The sequence below is a fragment of the Puntigrus tetrazona genome, chromosome 18 (genome assembly GCF_018831695.1).
Source record: "Puntigrus tetrazona isolate hp1 chromosome 18, ASM1883169v1, whole genome shotgun sequence".
NCBI classification, from domain to species: Eukaryota; Metazoa; Chordata; class Actinopteri; order Cypriniformes; family Cyprinidae; genus Puntigrus; species Puntigrus tetrazona.
Window position 1 is genome coordinate 20,890,311 of NC_056716.1, and position 20,292 is coordinate 20,910,602.

Genomic DNA, 20,292 nt, shown 5'->3' on the forward strand with positions numbered 1-20,292 from the left:
TGGATCGGTGTTGGGTAACCAATGGCAACAGAGCTACTTGTTGAATGCCCAAGGCTACATACACACTGCAAATATGGTCGTCACTTCTTATGTAAGGGCTTAATCTCGTTCTGTAGACAGTCACTGACATGTTTTTAGGATTAACAACAGGTGCGATTCTCAAAGAAAACGCTCTTCTGTTCTCGTGGTACATGTGAGGGAAAGACCATATGTTCTTTAAGACCATAACAGCCAAAGGTTTAATCACAATAAACACAACAACACTGAATGCAGCCAGTCACCCTTTTTGTTTAGTACTCCAACACAGGACTGGAATTTGTACGGAAAAGTTCATTCCCAAATTTGAACACAAGTCTGTTTCCACCAGCTCTGCAGTCTGAGGATAAGAAATGTAGAACACTGCTGAATGCAGCATTGCAAGGATATAAACACATTTCACTGCAGCTGTCTACATTTGTAGAAGTTATCATTAGCAGATGTTTATTATTTACAAATTATTATTTAATGATAATTAAAATAATAAAATTGCATCACTCCTAAAACTTTGCAGCAATCAGCCACTATGAATAAAAAGCACATAGCACAATAATTATTTAAAAGTGGCAATACTTTACAACACAATTTTATACATTAACATTATTAAATTACATTAAACTACAATGAACAATATAATCACACCTATTCTATATATATGACTTAAATCTTTAACAAAATCACAGTGTATTGCTTATTTTTAATTATTAATGTTTTATGAATTAGCATGAATTAATAGATAGATAGATAGATAGATAGATAGATAGATAGATAGATAGATAGATAGATAGATAGATAGATAGATAGATAGATAGATAATACCCATTAGTTCTTGTTTTGCTGTTTAGGTTTCACTAGGGATTGTTTATTTATTTATTATTTGTTTGTTTGTTTGTTTTTTACAGTGAATTATATGGTAAGCAAGATATATTAATAAATAAAGAGATTTTAATAATTCATTTTGCCGTATTATGTCAACAGGCACATACACATTCGATTCACATTCACACATTTCCACACAATTCTACAAGCCTCATACAACATCACACTATATAAGATTTCTCAGTGTTTGTGAAACGACATGTGCCTTGCAGCAGCAAACAGGCTCACATCATAAACATAATCGACTTGAATGGCCCACAGTTTGTTAGACAAGATCCTCCTGGCACTTTGCTTATTTTTGTCAGGTATAAGAGAATAAATGATGTACTTTCTAAGTTATTCTCAAGACATTCGCATCTTCATACACAACTCAATGACATTACCCACGGGCATTTCTCTTTCTCTTCACTGCAAAAAGCATGTAGATCCAAACCCAACACTTCACAATACAGTACATGCATTTTTCGGAAACCCCAAAGATCAATTGCAATTTCCCAGAGGGTTTTCATTTTGAAAAATTGAACAATTTAAGATACAGATTCAAATAAGACTGCTAAATAATTATCGTGAGTACACAAACGCCACCAAAACCTAAGGTGAAGATCATTTAATGGATTTAATTACTTTACTCAAATTAAAGCAAATGTTCTTGTTTTAAAAATAATGTTAATGTATTCTTCCCTCTGATGTTAGAAATGGCTTATATTTGGAGATTTGTTTCAGCAAATGCTTTTCATGGACTGCGTGAGGGGGTTTTGAGTTTTAAAAGTTAAATCCAAATTTTATTATTTCAAAAGTTCAAGTAATATGTACTTTCTATGATATTTAAAGGATTGGATATTAAATACCCAGAATGCACTACACAACACTAAGACACACACCAAAACAGCTGTGGTTTCAGAAATAAGCCTAATTTTCAAAAGCAAGTGGTCTTACACAAAAAAGAGAGCTTAATACAATCCTCATTAAAATCTCTGACTGGGAGTTTAACCCACATTTAAGCTCCCCCAGAGAACAGGTTTCTGGCATTAACAATTAACATTCAAGTATAATGTGGTTTTGCAGGAAGAGCAAGAGAGATGGAAAAAGACAAATGCACGTATTCATGTGTGATCCTCTAAAGAAATCATCATGAAATCAGAGATTACGACTGACTTTTCAAATTAGCTTATTAGAATGCAGCTGCATTTGCATAAATTCAAGATATGAGTGCAAAAGTGTCCCTCTGTTGGTTTTTCGTTTCATGTTTATTTCATATGATGTAGTTTACCAATATAAAACCATTTTTTCACCCACATATATCAGCATCATTGCAAATGTGGTAAAAGTTTTTTACGCAGTTGGTTAAATAAGACACTTGGGATAAAATGTTTTGCTCAATTTCTTAAAAATAGTGCCTAAAAAAATATTTATAAAATTAAATATAATCATATTTAATTATAAAATGTAAATCTGTTATTTATTACTTTATATAAAATCATTTATCCAAAATCTAGGCTTTATGTATATATTTGTTTATTCTGTGAATATGCAAAGATAAATGCAAACAGTGTTACAAATATTATCAACTTATATATTTGTATATATAAGTACAACTTAATTACCTGCACTTATATGGTAAGATGTTTTTTAACGTTTTCCTCTTTCATTGATATGTTTCATCTTGCTGTGAAAATGTGTTTAAATTCTTCATATTGTTCGATCTTTTAATCTAGTAAATGGCTCTCTTTCTCACGAGAAGTGAATCGCAGTTTCGTGGCTCGTGATTGGCTGCTGCTGTCATGCGTTCATGAGCATGCGCTCCATTAACTCCGGATCAAGCATGAAGTGACAGAGAAAGTTGATGACCAGCTTGGTGGTACCGGATTGGACTGGTTTGGTTTTGTCAACTCGAAACTAACCCTGTGATACTGAATTTGTTCACCATCACGGTACAGGCACCTGGTAAAACTACTACAACTAGTCAACTGTTTACCCTAATAGTCTATATAATAATCAGCCTATATACATGTAAGCCTGTGAGTACATTTCATACACCACTCTATCCAGCCCCTGCAGCTCTCATCTGCTCTAAAAATTAAACACACTCATTAAAAGCACGTTGGTGTTGACGTCAATGTGCAACAAAATTACAGCTGAGAGACTAACACCAAGCACAGAGTAATATCCCTGCCCATCACCCACGTGTTGTTATAAGTGCTCTGAAATCTCCAAGAGGATCTACAACTTCAACCATCATCACGGCAAACTTCAGTCCTGACACCTTCACCAATTGTTTTTCTAGCTGCATATACGCACACCTCCCAGAGCGGAGGGAGCTGTAAGCATGAAATAGCTTTCTAACCAACAGAATGCAGATGGGTTTTGGTGTTGTGCCGTTCTTCACGGTTCACGGTGTTGGAGCCGAACAGCGGTTGAGCTGTGACCTGTAGATGAAAAGAGCCTTTGCTCCATACAAACACATTAGCATGTACAAGGATAACAGGTGACCGGGCCGGATTTACACTATTATGCATCAATTTCCATCAGAATCAAACAACAAAAGAGACTGGAAAAAGGGTTGTTTAAAACCAATTATCATTCCGTTTAGCTCTTGAAGCCTTGTAGAAAACATGCAAATGTTATTTCAGCATTCAAAAATGTAGAACTAGAGACCTTCCTTCTTTCTTGGGGATATTTCTCCCTCTTTTATGGTCTGCCAGGTTAAAAAATAAAATAAAATAAAAATAACTGTGATTGTTTAGTAATCTAACAGCACATCTCGCCCAACAATCTACAACCTCAAATTTTTCAAATACAGGAAATAACTAAGGAGTACAAATTGTATAGCATCCTACATGACCTAACTGTTACACATATTTAATTTTATGAATACAGCATACTTATTATTTTATGCATGCAGAATGTCTTTTCCTGTGTGAGAAAATAGTGTGAAAAAATATATATAAAAAATATATATTTTTACTATACTAAAGATGAAATACTAAATTATTTTGGAAAATATTTACTTTGTATTCAGTTGACAGTATCTGTATTACAGTTTTTCTCAATTGCTTTGGCTCAATTCTCGAATGAAATTTTAATTTTTCAAAACAATAAGTTCAGATCTCTAAACAATTAGCTTCTTGTTCACATCAGATTAGAATTTCTTATTGATTTGAGCAAATTGCAAATGCTTTTGCACATGTGCGCAAACAGTAAGTACAATTGTCTGCATTTTTGCACAAAAATTAATTGCATATGGCTTGTTGATCAAAACTGATCAGACGATTCTCACTTTAACTGTCAAACTCTTCATAACTTTTCAATCCTTTTTCATTGTGTAAGCCATCACACTCAAAACGATCCATTCAGTTATGAAAAGTTAGTATACATACATGTATATTCTATAAATATCTTTCATTGACATTGTTTGTAATGTCTGATATTTGGCTAATGACCTCTAATTGCAACACAATTTGAATCAACCAATCAACCAATTAATTCAACCATGTAACCCATCAAGTTTGGGAGCATATATATGTAGATTGCCTACAGCACAATCACTACCATTTTTTTTTTTTTTTTTTTGGAAAATGGAGGACTTCCACAACCCTGAACTGCAGACCACAAGATCAGATGTCTCTGTTGAATGCCATGAATGCTGCATGTGAGGACATCACAGCTGATCATTGCAGGGGATGGGTACGGCATTCAAGGAGATTTTTTCCCCGGTGCATTGCAATGGAAAACATCAGATGTGATGTTGATGAAAATCTTTGGCCTGACCAACAAGAGCGACAGGATGTCCACCAAGAATAATTTTTTTTTTCTTCTTCTCATGGGTGTTATTTTGCATTTGTGGTAACGTAAGACATCTGAAATGTACAGTAATTGGACGAGCAAGATTTCCGATTACATGTAGTGCATTACAAAAATAAATGTACTGTATAAATACAAATGTTCATATACTTTTTTTTTCTATGTACTATTGACTGTTCTCAACAAATATCAGTTTTGTTTTGTTTTTTGTTTGTTTTACTAAAACCTTAATTTCCATGGTTGAGTGCCATGGTGAAAAAACAGCTAAACATTTTGACCAGCGTGGCTCACACAATGACAAAAATACTTTATATTTTGGTGGCCTTGGCCAAATGACTGACAAGATAACTAGGTTTTGAAGCATGAATGAAAAGTTTTGGGTGACTAACTACATTTTGCAGACATGCAATAGAGTTCTGAAGTTCCAGCAAACAGTTTTGACATTTGCACTAACAGTTTAGAGAAAGTTAAGACTGTTTTGAAAAATGTGCCAAAGCAATTGAGAAAAACTGTAATGTAATATGAATAAACCTCAAGGTAAATTACTTAATTAAATTATTTGAATAACTGATGAAACACTTGTTTTCAACAAAACTATATTTAGACTTGCATTTTACTGTTATAAATGTCAATACAATAAAATATTTTTTCGAAACTGGAATGCAAAAATAAAAATACAATAAATATTTAGGTAAATCTTTGTTTTAAATGCATTTAATTGACATTTAGAGTAAACAAGTTTAAGTTTAAACATAAAATACATTTGTTACATTTTATTTTAAGGTGTCCTTATTACAGTGTAATTATACATTTAAGTACTGGGTAATATTAGTTAACTATGTGTACATTTATATGGGTTAAGATTAGGGTTTGGCTTAGGGTTATGTTCATGTAATTATGCATAATTTATTTTTATTATATTACAATACTATTTATTATGATTATTATAATAAATAATATTAAGCAAATAATGTCATTATTTTATAAGTTGAGAAAAGCATTGAGTAAACCTTGCAGAAAGAAGTTTCAGAAATAAGTTTTTTAATTCAACCTTGCTTAAGTAATGCAACTAAATGCCATTAATGGGTTATATTTATTATAATATAATAAGTACATGCAACCTGTAACAAGGTCACCGTTAAATAAAGTAAATAATTCTATAGAGCGTTTCAAATTACTGATAAAACGGTAGCGTCCCATTTACCTTTGCATTGTCTTGATTTGGGCACCTGGCCAACTTTGTTGAGATTCCCAGCGCACATAAGGGACTAAAAGACAGAAAGGGGCTGATGGGAAAGATAGCCAAAGGTCTTCCCACATTCCTCTGCCCAAAGCAAAGCTTAAATTTCAACCAAAACCCTCAGACGAGGAAAACAATGAAGTATTTAGAGCGAGGCTCGCTTACGATCATTTAGCACGTTCGGTACTGAACACAAATAAACCAGAGTTGCATGCCAGAAGATGACAAATAAACAATTGTCAGCAAGTCGGCCTGACTCGGCTAGCACATCTTTAGCATGAGAAATGCGTTTAGCCCCAATCTCTAATTATGAAAGCAAATAAACATCTGGTTGTTCCGGACACGTTTATAGGAAATGTTAGCGTTTACGGGCGAGATGATTGCCGAAGCCGAAGCATTAACCCTCATTCTGACAGATGTTTCGTAAGTGTTTGGAAATGGCTGTGATTGCCGTCAAAAGCAGCAAAATGCAATTAGCCTGCTAATCAAGGAGCCAAAACTGTGGCGGAAGTCATCTACAGCAAACGCGCTGTGTCCAATTATTTACCTCTCCTACATTAACACTGACGGATAGTACTAATGAAGCCGGCACCACAGGCTGCGAGTGTTTGTGTGTGTGACGGAAACGGAGAAAGTGAGAGAGGTAATAAGCCTTAAATATGATTAGTGGGACGCTCCTCATAAAGATGACCCATGGCTGCAGAGACTCCACTGCAAATAAAAGCAAACCTGAGGCAGACGCTGAAAAGACTGACATTATGACACCATGATAAACATTAGAATAATTAGCGCTGCATGCTTAGTCATTAGCATTGAAGATAATGCCTCATTAATATTATATTGCTCACATGGAGAGTTAGGGATTTGAACAAACCCCTAATCCTACGTATTAAACTTCATAACTTCATACATTGTTAATTTTTTTTCAATAATTACACAATAATTAGCTTATGGAAGTTCTAATCTAGCTTGTAACTTTTGTTTCTTCTTTCTCTCTCTTGATCATTTACATTCATCAATCTGCTAGAATAATGCCGTTGCAAAAAATAAGTCAATATAATGGCGATGTCAATATAAAAAAAAGCACAGTGTTGATGGAAAAGCATAATTTGTAGCCTATGTATGTTTCAGTTTAGTTTCCCCTTTCCCCTTACCATTTCCACTCCTCAATTTCCGAAAATTAAATAATAAAAATGCAAAACATTAATAACAGCAAAATAAAAAAAAATGCAATTTAATTTAATGAAATGTAATTAAATATATTATACTGAATTAAAATAAATGCATCATTTTTAGACTAAAATCACTTAATGCTTAGGTTTCAGTGTAGTTTCTTGCCGCTTCTGACCATTTCTTCTCAATTTGTTAAAACAGAATAATAGAACGGCAATGCAAAAAAAAGTATTTTATTTAAATGAAATTAAATGTAAGAAAATAAAATAAAATAATAACAAAGTAGAATCTAAAATAAAAAAATCTAAATAACACAAATAAATAAAATAACGTAAGACAAACAATAAAAAAAGCATATTTTTGCCCAAAATATGTGAGGCTAACATTTCTACTAGTTGCAACAAAGAACAGAAATCAACAGGAGACCTATGCAACTATTGTTTTGTTTTATAATTCATCAGAAGTCATCAGAAGTGAGGCTTTTCATAAAAAGAAACACTTTAGCATATCGTTCTCTCTACTGCTTTTTATACAAAAAGAGTAAAAACTCACCATGGAGAAGAGTAGAAGTAGCGTGTGTGTATTAAGGGTAATGCACATGCAACATGTGTGCATGTTTAACAATGAAGATGAAAGCATGTATCCAATGTATGTGTGTGTGTGTGACTGTGCATATAAGACAAAGACAGAAAGAATGCGAATGGTACGCATTTCCATGGGAAACTTTCTACCCTGTGTGCAGTCGTCATTTACTTATTAACACACGGCAAACAGTCCTTGAGTTTATTCTGCCAGTGAGTGACAAGAACAGTTGGAGTCAACAACAGAATGTAGGACAGAAAAAGAATAGATCTAGATCAAGCAGACCCTCAAAAGCCTCCAGAAAACTCCATGAAGAAAAGCCAGACGCTTGAGCACTGGAACAAAAATGAAAAAATAAAGCATTAAGCATTTATTTTAGATTAATCTGTTCAGCATGTTCAGAGGTCTGCGTGCAGCCACCTGCTGCTTCTGTTTTGTCATAAAATCTGTGTTTTCCATTGTTTGTCAAATAATGTGCCAACAACATCAGAAAAAAATCTTTGCTTCTAAAAAAAAATCTAATTTTTACTCCAAGTCGTGATAGAAATTACATCATAATTCATAGCTCTGAATAGACAGACAGACAGATAGACAGACAGACAGACAGACAGACAGACAGACAGACAGACAGACAGACAGACAGACAGACAGACAGACAGACAGATAGATAGATAGATAGATAGATAGATAGATAGATAGATAGATAGATAGACAGACAGACAGATAGACAGACAGATAGACAGATAGATAGATAGACAGACAGATAGACAGACAGACAGATAGATAGATAGACAGATAGATAGATAGATAGATAGACAGATAGATAGACAGATAGATAGATAGATAGATAGATAGATAGATAGATAGATAGATAGATAGATAGATAGATAGATAGATAGATGAAGATTAACACATGCTATATTGTTCATTGTTATTTTATATGTTAGTCATTAAATCATAATTACCGAAACCTTATCATAAAGTGTTAACAAAACTGAAATGGTGCTTCACGTGATCATATCTGATTAATATCAAAGCTGAATAGTCGCCATTTCAAAAAAGAACAGCAGGTATGGGTTTGTTTGGTGTCATGTCTCAAGAATCGGTGCAATGTTTCACCTTCTCAATCCATTTATTGAGGAGCTCTTTAGGAGTGTGTGCTCCATTGTGCTCAGATCTTGTGTTGTGTAGTGGTGTTATTTGTGGGCAGGGAGAGAGCTCTCTCACTGTGACATTTAAACCCGGCAGTGCAGTGAGTCCTGCACTCACTTTAATTGAAACAGATGGAGAATCTGAGGCACAGCCGCAGGGCACGAGCTCTGACTCCACACACACACACACACACACACAGAGCTAAACATTTACTGCATTTATCTGCTAAGACAACCATCACAATTACTATTGCTCATACTTGATCCCTAACATCAAGTATTAAACTTTGGCACACAACTTGTCTCCTGCAATGTTTGTGCTCAGGATAAGAACGATATATCAAATGGCACAGCTTGTTGCATCATTACTTTTCCAAACAGTATAATTCATGATGCAAGTCTGGTGGACATTACAAATGAGGGAAATAATCCAATAATCTGACACTGAAGGAGTGAACCGAACCATATATAAAGATCAGAATATATTAGATACTTGGAGCAGTCAGCAACCACATAGCAAGAGGTTTAATTCTCACAAAGCAATAGCCCAACATTGTGACAGTATCTCGTGCATGCAAAGATAACTTTTCTAAAAATAAAATGTAATAAAATATTAAATAAAGTTAAATTAAATTAGTACTAGTGTTGATCTGAAGAACCTTTGCATTTGCATTATGACATCAGCAACTTTTTTAAAAGGAAGACTAAATTATATTCCTTAACAACTTTTTTATATTTTAATAAGCATTATAAAACAGAATATTATGGTTTTATGGGCTTTTCTAAAATTGCCGCACTTCATTGTCCAGATAAAGTCAGAAATCATACACAACAATCACAACCGCATTTGCTCTTCACTGAAAAACAGTCCCCAAACTGGATGCTCCAACAAAGAACAAAATCAAACGACAACAGATACCAATAATGCAATAAAAACAGACTTAAATGCATCATCCCTCAGAATGAAACACTTTACCTTCAATAGGTGCAGGAATAATCCAGAACGTTAGTCTTTGCTGTTGCAAAAGGTTGTAGCTCAGGAGCGCAAAGTTCAGGAATAACTCGACTCCATCCGTTAACTGACTCCAGTGACCATCCAAGAGAGGCAGAGAAAAGGAGGGAGGGAGGAGGTGGAGGAGGAGGTGAGCTATTCACCTGTGGAGTAGCGATCAGCAGCAGCATGAGACCCATTGACAAAGAGTGGCGAAGCTGGTCCCAGGTCAGCGAGCAGGCCGCTGTGAGCTCACATTGCCCTCCTGTATGCAGCTGATAGCAGGCAGGGTAAGAGGATCCGTACTTAGTCAGGGATGAAAACAATACCTGCTCGCTCAGGCTACAGCGTTCGGTGGGGGTGGTTTATAGGTGGCGGCAGTGTTTTTCTTCTGTGGCGGGGCAGTCAGTGAAATAGACCTGTCAACACATTGCTGTTATGCGAAGATAGGCTTCCTTTTTGACCATACCTGAGCACAAACGGACGAGCAGGCAGAGAACAGCGGCGGCTATATTCCGCCTTTGCTAAATCGTGAAATACGCGGTTTTCAGTTGAGTCACATTTGAGTAAACATATCTGCTGTACGCTGTTTGTGCTGACAACTGTGTGCGAGTGTTGAATGAGAACACGGTGTCTTAGATTTGAATTCTCAGAAAGAGAGGTAACGTACACCTTCATTCATTATACATTCTTACTTCCAGACGCTCTTTGTATCCGTGTCTTTATCTGGGAGTGTTTGGAGTGACATACTACTCATGCAATTGCTGCAGTATACATTATGTATACTACAGTATTTATGGAAAGCCCAGGTGACCTGCTACTGTAATTTGCTGAAACGCAACCAGAGTTGCAGAGTGTCTCTTTCTGGGCTCAAACTGAAATAAATTTAGCTAAAATATTTTCTCATGCACCTACGCTATGTCGTACATCAGATGCATGAAGTCAACTGTGATGCAACCAAATAGATAACTTCCATTATAAATGACAAAGTATAACTATATTTACCTTTACCTTTATTTCCCCATCCATTGGAAATAAAGCAATGATTTATTGACTATTGCCATATGCAAGAAGTTTTCACTATTTAAATTTTTTTTTAAGGAAATTAATACTATTATTCAGCAAGAATGCATTAAACTGATCGAGTGTAACTGTAAAAAGACATTTATAATGTTAAAAAATCTGAATATCTAATGATGTTTTTATATTCATCAACAAATTCTGAAAAAACAGACAATTTTCAACATTGATGATGATAAATGTGCCTTGAGCAGCACATTTATGAGTAATATTTTAGTATACATTCAAGTAGTGCAATATTACTTCACAATATTACCTGTTTAATACTATTTTTGATCAAATAAATGCCGCCTTGGTGAATATAACAAGAGTTCAAAACTGTACAAAATCTCATACAACATCAATATGAAAAAGTATTATGAACTATTAATGAAACATTTAAATATAACATGAATTAAAATCATAACATATTGTGGAACATAACATACATGGATGTACTTTCGAAATTAATCAAATGGTAAATAAAATGTTATTATAAACATAATTTTATGATATTTTGAGACTTGCTAAACTGCATAAACATAAACTGCATGCAGTCATACTGAAAACGTGAATTTTGAAGCAGTTATGTTTAGTTTTGAAAGCATGTTTCTAATAAGTTAATAAGATTTGGGATGTATCATAAAATTTTGTTTACCACAGAATTAATTTATTAAAAATTAATTTGAAAAAACATTATATAACCCCATAAGAAAATATTGAAGGAATTAGCTGCTAATCAATGTCCAGGTGCCTGCTGGACATTCATTTTCCAGCAACTTTATGGACTGTCATAATTCTTAAACGAGAAGCATAAAACTTTAACAGGAGGTGATACTATTCCCTAGATGCATGTTAGGTCACAATGACAACAGAGGAGAGGCAAGGTCTTTGCGGTATAAATATTGCCACTTAAAACTATTTAATATTATAATATAAACAAGCACAAACTGTTTTGTGCACCCTCACACACCCACACATAAAAGTTTCCAATAAATATGCAATAAACTTGTATTTCACTACCTTTGGGGAATGAAGTTAATATCTATACAGAGACACATTTTACAAACACATTTACACTGACGCTAATACATGAAGAAATATAAAATGCATTGTAATCATTTCAAATTAGCATTATGCATAATACTGTATGTGCGCGAGAATGGTTTGAGGCAGATATTTTGCAGGTATGGGGTCAAAGCCCACGCTGTCAGACACGTTTGACTTCAAACAGAGCAGAAAAAGATGAAATAAAATATGCATGACGGAATGGAGAGTGCGAAAGATATATAGAGAAAGAGAGAAGCGTCCTTTGAGATGCCTCTCCTGAGTCCTGAGATGTCATGAACTCAGGAACAGCGGTTCGATGACCTAAGAAAGTTCACAGACTCTGTCTAACCTTTGACCCACAGCTCGAACACCCCTGAGAGGGCAGTTCAAACGAGCGCAGCCTTTATGTTAACCTACCGTGACCCAGTTAATATACTCTCAGACCCCTGACCATTACCACGGGGAAATAAAGTCATTAATGGAATGGAATGCAAATGATAATGCTACAGTGGCTAGTCAATCTGTCTTTACACAAGGTAATTTACCACAGTCTAAGTTTAATGAGTGATCCAGGCTATGAAAATAAGCACTTCATTTAAAGCTGCAGTTCGTAACTTTTTGGTGTTCAAAAAGTTACACAATGTATATAACAAGTACACATATATCAATTTTATAACCCTGTCTGTCATAGACATAAACAGAGAGAAGTAGCTCTGTCTGTAATGTTTTTCGGCAACATGCACGCAGTTCTGTTTATTAACCACTAGAGCGTTACAGACTGTAGCTTTAAACAAAAAAAGAAAAATAATGCAGCCTAAATGCATAATGTAAGGCTTAAAATAAAATAATAAATAAAAAATATAAAAAAAAAAAAAAAAAAAAAATATATATATATATATATATATATATATATATATATATATATATATATATAAATAAAATAAGATAAGATAAGAATGAATAATTATAATTTTAAGACATAAATCAAATGTACTTACTGTTAAATGTTTCACAATGCCAGAAGAACCTTTTTGTCTAAATGGTTCCATAAAGAACCTTTAACATCTGTTAACAAACGGTTCTTTGCAGCGAAAGAGGTTTCTTCAGATTTGGTTTTGAGCATAAGCAATTTGTGTTATAACTTATAGCTCTGCCTAGGCAGTTAACAGGAATGAAACCAAACATCTATGAGCAACAGTACACATGCTTCGCTTTCTGATTTATGTCAAGTGAGATTGTCAATATTTATTATATAAATAAATAAGCCAAATTTCCAAGCGCACAGTCGACATTCTTTTGCCACTCATTTCTTGGGTGCTGTATGTACAAGCTTTATCAAAGACACTTTGTTTTGCACTTGTCTTTTAGTATCATCGATTTAAGATTTGCCCACTCATAACCTAAACATGAAGTAAACATCACTTCCTGAGTAAGCAGCCAGTTCATGATCATAGTAAATAACAGGTCTGGTCCACATGAGCTCATCTTGGGAGATTTGTATGTTTAAAGTTTGAAAATCAATGAAGCAGCTGTGGTCAGAATGAATGAATGAATGAAGTTCTCAGATTAAAATAGGCAAAACTTCTAATTTCTTGTTTCATCTTCTTGCAAAGACAGGAATGCCAGTAAAAATATATGAGCAGGAAAAGAAGCACATTGATCCATTTTATCATTAATGAGCTGCCAAAGTGCCTTATGGGAAATGTAGTTACAACGGGTCAATTTACAGCTAATCTTCATCAATACAAAAACCTATTGTTACAAGCCAAAATGCACAATTACTGTAAATATTAACATTTATTATGATCAATAAAACCAATTAACATGGAATTCAAAGAAATTCTCCAGTAATTATGGTATTTTCGCGCTGTTTATGTGCAATTATCTCACAGCATGTGTGGACCAGAGTTTTTGGTGAAGAAATGGCTTTAAAATACCTGCTGAAAACCTCCTGTGGTTTGCTCAGACGTCTCAGACTGATATTTCTCCCTAAGGACAGAATGTTTATCTACTTCTGAAACATGCTGTGAGTGTGAATGAAGTACCATAGAGAGGGAGATAATCTTGTAATAAACACCATTTACCGTACAGAGAATTTCACACACACACACACACACACACACACACACACACACACACACACATTTCATGATCCCTTTGGGCACACAGATACGCCACAGTGTGTGCAAGAACATGTAATGCCCACACAATGAAACATTAATCCTGTCATTTCAAACACACCCCTTCATACAGCATATCGTGCAAAAAAAGATGAATGCTTACCTCATTCATTTACCACGGAATAACGTAACATGCCAAGGCACTTAAAAATACAATTTCTATAAATCTACAGATACCAACGCTTATAACCACATAGTAAAACTAGTAATTGAATGCATATAAAAATAGTAAAATTATACTTTATAGATATTATACTAAAGAATATAATTAAATGCATGTAGATGATACTTAAACTGTATATAATGTGAAATGCAATTAAATGTATTAGTGTTTAAAGCTGCAATTAGCTGAACTTTAGAGTGCTTTTATTGACCCACATAGTACATGTAATAACGTAATTACTTCTATTGTGTGAAATATGGTTAAAGAGTACTGCCAATGTACTGTCATTTACAATAATTAATGGTAAACTGTGTACAAATATATAGTTTTAAGGTTTGATGTAGACTACAAGTGCACATTCATTACAGTTAAGCTAACGTTTTCCACGAGGAACCATTATATTTACAGTCAGATTACTACGATTGCATACTAGTATAACAGGAAAAATGGAACCAGTAATAAGACAATCATGGTATAAAGACTCAAGGTATTGTCTGTGTAGTTCTTCTGTAAGGTTAGGTACAAACACACACTGATCGTTTGTTCAGAGACTCTGTAAAAAGGTCATTTACAAGTAGAGCGGAAAAAAGTTGACATGTCTTTGGTTCCATTTCCTATCTGAGACTCTGCGACAGTCTGAGCGCGGCTAGTAAACACCGGAGAAACTTTCACACTGTTATAATCACAAACACAATCCAATCATTTCTTGTCAAGGTGTTTGTTTTCCCCTTCAGAGTTCCCTAGAGAAGCGCATTTCTATTCCTCTGTTCACGAATCCACCGGCATTAGAGAATACACATTTCCCTCACGTCCCACAGTATGCATGCGCGCGCGTGTGTGTGTGTGTGTGTGTGTGCGTGAGTTTCGTTTTACTATTCCACAGCATGCTAACCTGCAGAAAACTGACAGCGCTATGCTAACAATCCCAGTTGTTACAATGGCAACGCCACTTGCCGCTATGCTAATGTTTACAGAAATGCTTGAACCTTTCATACTGACACTTGAAGATGGAGCGAATGAGAAATTGGGTGAAAAGGGTGAAATGTTGAACAGCGAGGAGAATGGGGCAAGGGGAACAAGGGGACGATTGCTGTTATCGAGTTGGACAGGTAGAAATTGAATCAGCATTGCTAGCAGTGGAAGGGTAATTGATTCTCAGATGAGGCCGCTTTAGGATACAGTGAGAAAGAGGAGGCAAGAGAAAATGAAAGCTGGGGATACTTGAATAAAGCAGATTAATAGAGGAACAGAAGATACTGCAATAATCTGCAGATACTTACGCTGCAATAAATAGCAGATCTTCTTAATCATATTAATGTTTTCAAATACACGTAAGTAGATAATGTAAGTGGAACATATCTCAGATTTGTGGTTTTCATAGAAATGAGTTCATTAAGCCCTCTTCTAGTGATCCCAATGCTCTAAACAGTAATTAGACATCTAAAATTAACACTTTATTTATATGTTATACAAAGACGCATCTCTCAGACAACACATAATCCCGATATACAGACAGTATTTCAAAATCTTATTCATTAAAGTGATGTTTTTCTTACCTGAACGCTTGTTTAGATGTAAGATGAAAAAGTAATGCACTGTTGCACTCTTTACTGAGATAAAGATAAAAAACAGCTATATTGTGAATATTCATATAGGCCTAGTAATTATCATTAAGAAAAGATGTGGAGGGAATGATTTTGCTTTGGAACCTTTAGAAAATTTCTGAAAATTGATTTTGCTGACTCTATCAATTTCAAAAGGGTGTATCTCAGCAACTTTTTATTCCAACAATTCATACATCATTTTTGAAGGTTTTTTAATGGAGTCTGTGAAATTAAAAAGAACTCAATTTTTTAAATTTGCTAAGTACAGGTCATTATACCAGTACAGATCAAATGCACACACACACACACACAAAATCAGCACAATTAAGAGAACCAAAGCACCAAACTACGTCAGTCTGTGCGCATTAAATTTATTTAATACACAAGTTTCACAATTTGATTTGAATTACTGAACTAAATTAACTTTTCCATGACATTCTAATTTATTGAGATGCACCTGTATATACACACACACAGTACAAGTACATTTGTGTGTGTGTGTGTGGTGTATGTGTATTTCTCTCTCTCTCTTTCTCTCTCTATAGTCTTCATATACATATATATTTTGATTCACTCAAATATATATTATGATTTTTTTATCAAAAATATAAACAATTAGAATATTTCATACAAGGTTTATGTTTAATGGAGTGTTTAGGGGATGGAAAATATGATTCATTCAGTATAAAAACTATTATGATAAGTAATCATAACAGTAGATGTACCTGTGTGTGTGTGTGTTTACTGCTTCAGCCATCTCTCTGGACTGTAGAGGATGAGCAGAGACATATCCCAGTGTTCTGCTCTGCTGCTCTTAATGAGCTTAGTCCTGTTGCTGAAATCTCTCTCTCTCTCCATTTTTCCTCTTTCATAAACACATGCACAGGATGAGAGTCAGACACAGAAATTAGCGATAGGAGGAGAGCAGCATATGTACATTAAAAAGATTAAATAACAAGCCACATCTATTCATCTCCATAACTTCCTGACTCCGGTTTCAGCTTCCAGTCACAGTGAGGATATCGAACACTAACACTTTGTGGCATTCATTCTGCTATTGCAGTCCAGTGGTCGTAGAATAGATTTAAGATTAAGACATTTTTAGATACTATATTTTCTACACAAATACCGCAATAACCACAAATAACATAAATAACCTGTCTGCCCGCAACGAAACAGAAAACCCTGTCTGACCTAACAAAAAATAAATAAAAAGTCACACCAATATGACATTTCACCCTGGACCTGGATGTCGCAGCAAAATCCAAAAATGCATTCTATGGGTCAAAATTATAAATGTTTGTTTTATGCCAAAAATGATTAGGAAAGCATGTTCCATTAAGGTATTTTGTACATTTTCTACCGTAAATATATATAAAGCTTGATTTTTGTTTAGTAATATGTAAGATTTCAATTGGCCAACTTTTAAAGGCAATGTTCTCAATTTTTAGATTTGTGTGCACCCTCAGATTCCAGATTTTCAAATATTTGTATCTATATCAAATATTGTCCTGTCTTAGCAAACTATATAAATGGAAAGTTTATTTATTTAAAAAATGAACCCTTGTGACTGATTTTGTGATCCAGGATCCCATATTTAATGCATTTAACGGTGAGTTAGTAAACGTATAATGCCATTTTTTTTCCTGTGTCTTTCTACACTTCTGGTCTACGTTTGGTAAAATGCAATGCACTGTTTCAAAAATCATTGGCTCTCAAAGATAAATGCCTAGTGCTTGTAGTTAATACAAAAGCTACATATGGATAATTCGACCTAGAAACTGTTAAACGCTGGTTTAGTTTAAACAAAAATTACACACCCGAGTCCCTCAGACACAGTCAATGGAAGTCAATTAACCAATCAAGCACAACATCTCACAGCCAATTAGATTCTCAACTGAGAAGAGAAAGAAAAGCTAAGTATTGACTAATAATCTGTCTGGTTTTACAATTCTGTACAGTCGCATAGAGAATAAAAGTGAAGGCCGATGTGAAATCACATAAGTAATTCAACACAGATCTGATGTTTTAGCTCAAGGAGGGTGAAGATCAAGATATGCTTTCTATCTATCTCTCTCTTACACACACACAGGTAAAAGCACCATGAATAATGAAGGGAGACATGTGGAGAGAAAAACACATCCTTAAAAGAGTAAAGACCTGCTCTTCTCCTCCTCCGTCCTGCCAGTGTCATACTAATGAGATTATGGTCATAAAAAGATGAGCAGACCAAAAAAAACAAAAACCAATAATAAATAAATAAAACAATCAAAGGAAAGAAAATAGAGAGAGAGAGAGCAAGGGTGAAAACATAAGCTACACCATGACACCTCTGATTACAAGTGCAGCTTTGCTACTGGATGATAAAGCTCCGGTAAGACAATACTTGTTTCCATTAATATGGAAATGGAAGAAAGCGAGGGTTTTCTGCATTTAGACGAGCGGAATGACAAACAGTTAAAGATAATAGATGCTGGCGTTCAAGATAATAGATGCTGGCAGAGTTATTTACAAGAAGGGTGACTTTGAGTTATTAATAATATTCAACTGCAGCAGACCTGTTGACCTCAAGTTGTCCATCCGCTTGCATTGTGTCTGTTCCAGTCATGTTAACTTCTACGCAATCCTTCATGGTAATGTGCTGCATGTAATGAAGATTTTAATGTTTTTAATTAGAATCCATTATCTGGGATCTAGCATACCGCCGTGTTCCTGAAGTACTGGTATCTGTGTGTAAATTTAGTGTGTTGACATTTTTTCACTTAAGAATGTATTTGTTTGAAATTCTACACACAAATGAGATGAAAACAGGCGACTATAATCAGTGGTCTAAAAAAAAAAAAGATAAATTAAAAATTAAATTTAATAAAGAGAAAAGATCCAAGTCTTATGTTGGTCAAATTTTACATACATACATACATATATATATATATACATATACATATATATATATATATATATATATATATATACATATATATATATATATATATATATATATATATATATATATATATATATATATATATATATATATATATATACACACACACACACACACATGTATATATATATCCCTTCATTATTCATGGTGCTTTTACCTGTGTGTGTATTTATATGAAATAAAAAATATTCTCTATTCTGTCTCATGAAAAATATGAAAAAAAGATGTATTATTTATAATACTGTATTATATATAATAATAAAAAAATAATGTATTTACTTTTATTACAAATATTTTGTCTACTATTTTTTAACCTAAATTCTACATTTTGGATTGCCACTGATGGCTGTTTAGGAAACAGGTGCTTGACATGGATGTGTCTGGTATAAACTTAAAAGTATTTAAAGTATCACAGGGCCAAAAATGTCTCAAAACGATGACACTTATTGCTCATATCAAATAAGAAAACACACAACGTGCTGTTTACACCCAGCAAGAGACAAGTAACACCTACATTACAGTCGTTACAGCAGCCTCTCAGTATTTGGACACAGTCCATTTTTGTAAATGGAAGTGTATATGTGTGTGTGTAATGGTGTGAAAGTTTAGATGTACTTTTTTGTACAGGTCAGCACAAAAAAAAACACCTGTCAGCCAATGATTTTGTTGTTTACATCTAATTAAATTGAAAAGAAAGTGATTTTACATACATAAAAGCATATTTAATGTGTTTGCATAAACCTGACAAGGTGTTTTGGTATAAAAACTCTTGTTATATAAGTTTTCATTATATTTTACATTCTAAACTCACAGATTATGCATCCTCTACAATGTTTTTTTTTTTTTTTATGACCGTAATAAGGGAAACCCTTCCAGCACCAGCAGCGAGACGTCATGTTGAGGCAGCTCAAGAAAGTCGTGGATTACCTTCCAAAACTCCCCAAGAGTGTGTAAGAGTGACTGCGGCTTACGGCTTAAAAGATCTAGTGAAAGAGTAGAGAGTTTGCTGTGGGATACAGCTAATGCCATTTCATACTTCTTTATTCGGTTTGCTAATAGCCTCTCTGTGGGTCTGTCAGGCTTTGAGGGGGAAACTGAACTGATCGCTCCTCTTCACTCATCCCTACCTGAACCGCAACAGCAAAAGCACTACAGTTTTTCATTTTCAGAAAAAAATAGGGTCTGGGCAAAAGTCAGGGTGATAATCAGGGTGTTGCTGTGCCGTTGCTAAGGGGTGGTTGATATGTGGCCTCAGTGTCTTTCTTTTAATGCACAACCTGAATACTGGAAATGTTGGGACGTTTTTTTTAATAAAATGGAAACTAAGAGACTTTCAAATCACAAGAGCCAATATTTTATTCACAATAGAACACAGATAACATAATTTTTTACAATTAATGCACAAAATTAGGCCACTTTGAATTTGATGTCTGCCAGGG

General features: G+C 34.3%; 1 protein-coding gene across 1 annotated transcript in view; it reads right to left on the reverse strand.

Annotated features, from left to right (window-relative positions):
* The window catches only part of shank3a (SH3 and multiple ankyrin repeat domains 3a), a 225,513-nt gene extending 217,712 nt beyond the window's left edge, over positions 1 to 7,801 (reverse strand). The window contains exon 1 of the mRNA XM_043264469.1: positions 7,682 to 7,801. The gene's annotated coding sequence lies outside the window, so the exon portion shown is untranslated. The remainder of the gene's footprint in view (positions 1 to 7,681) is intronic.
* Between the last annotated feature and the right edge of the window lie 12,491 nt (positions 7,802 to 20,292).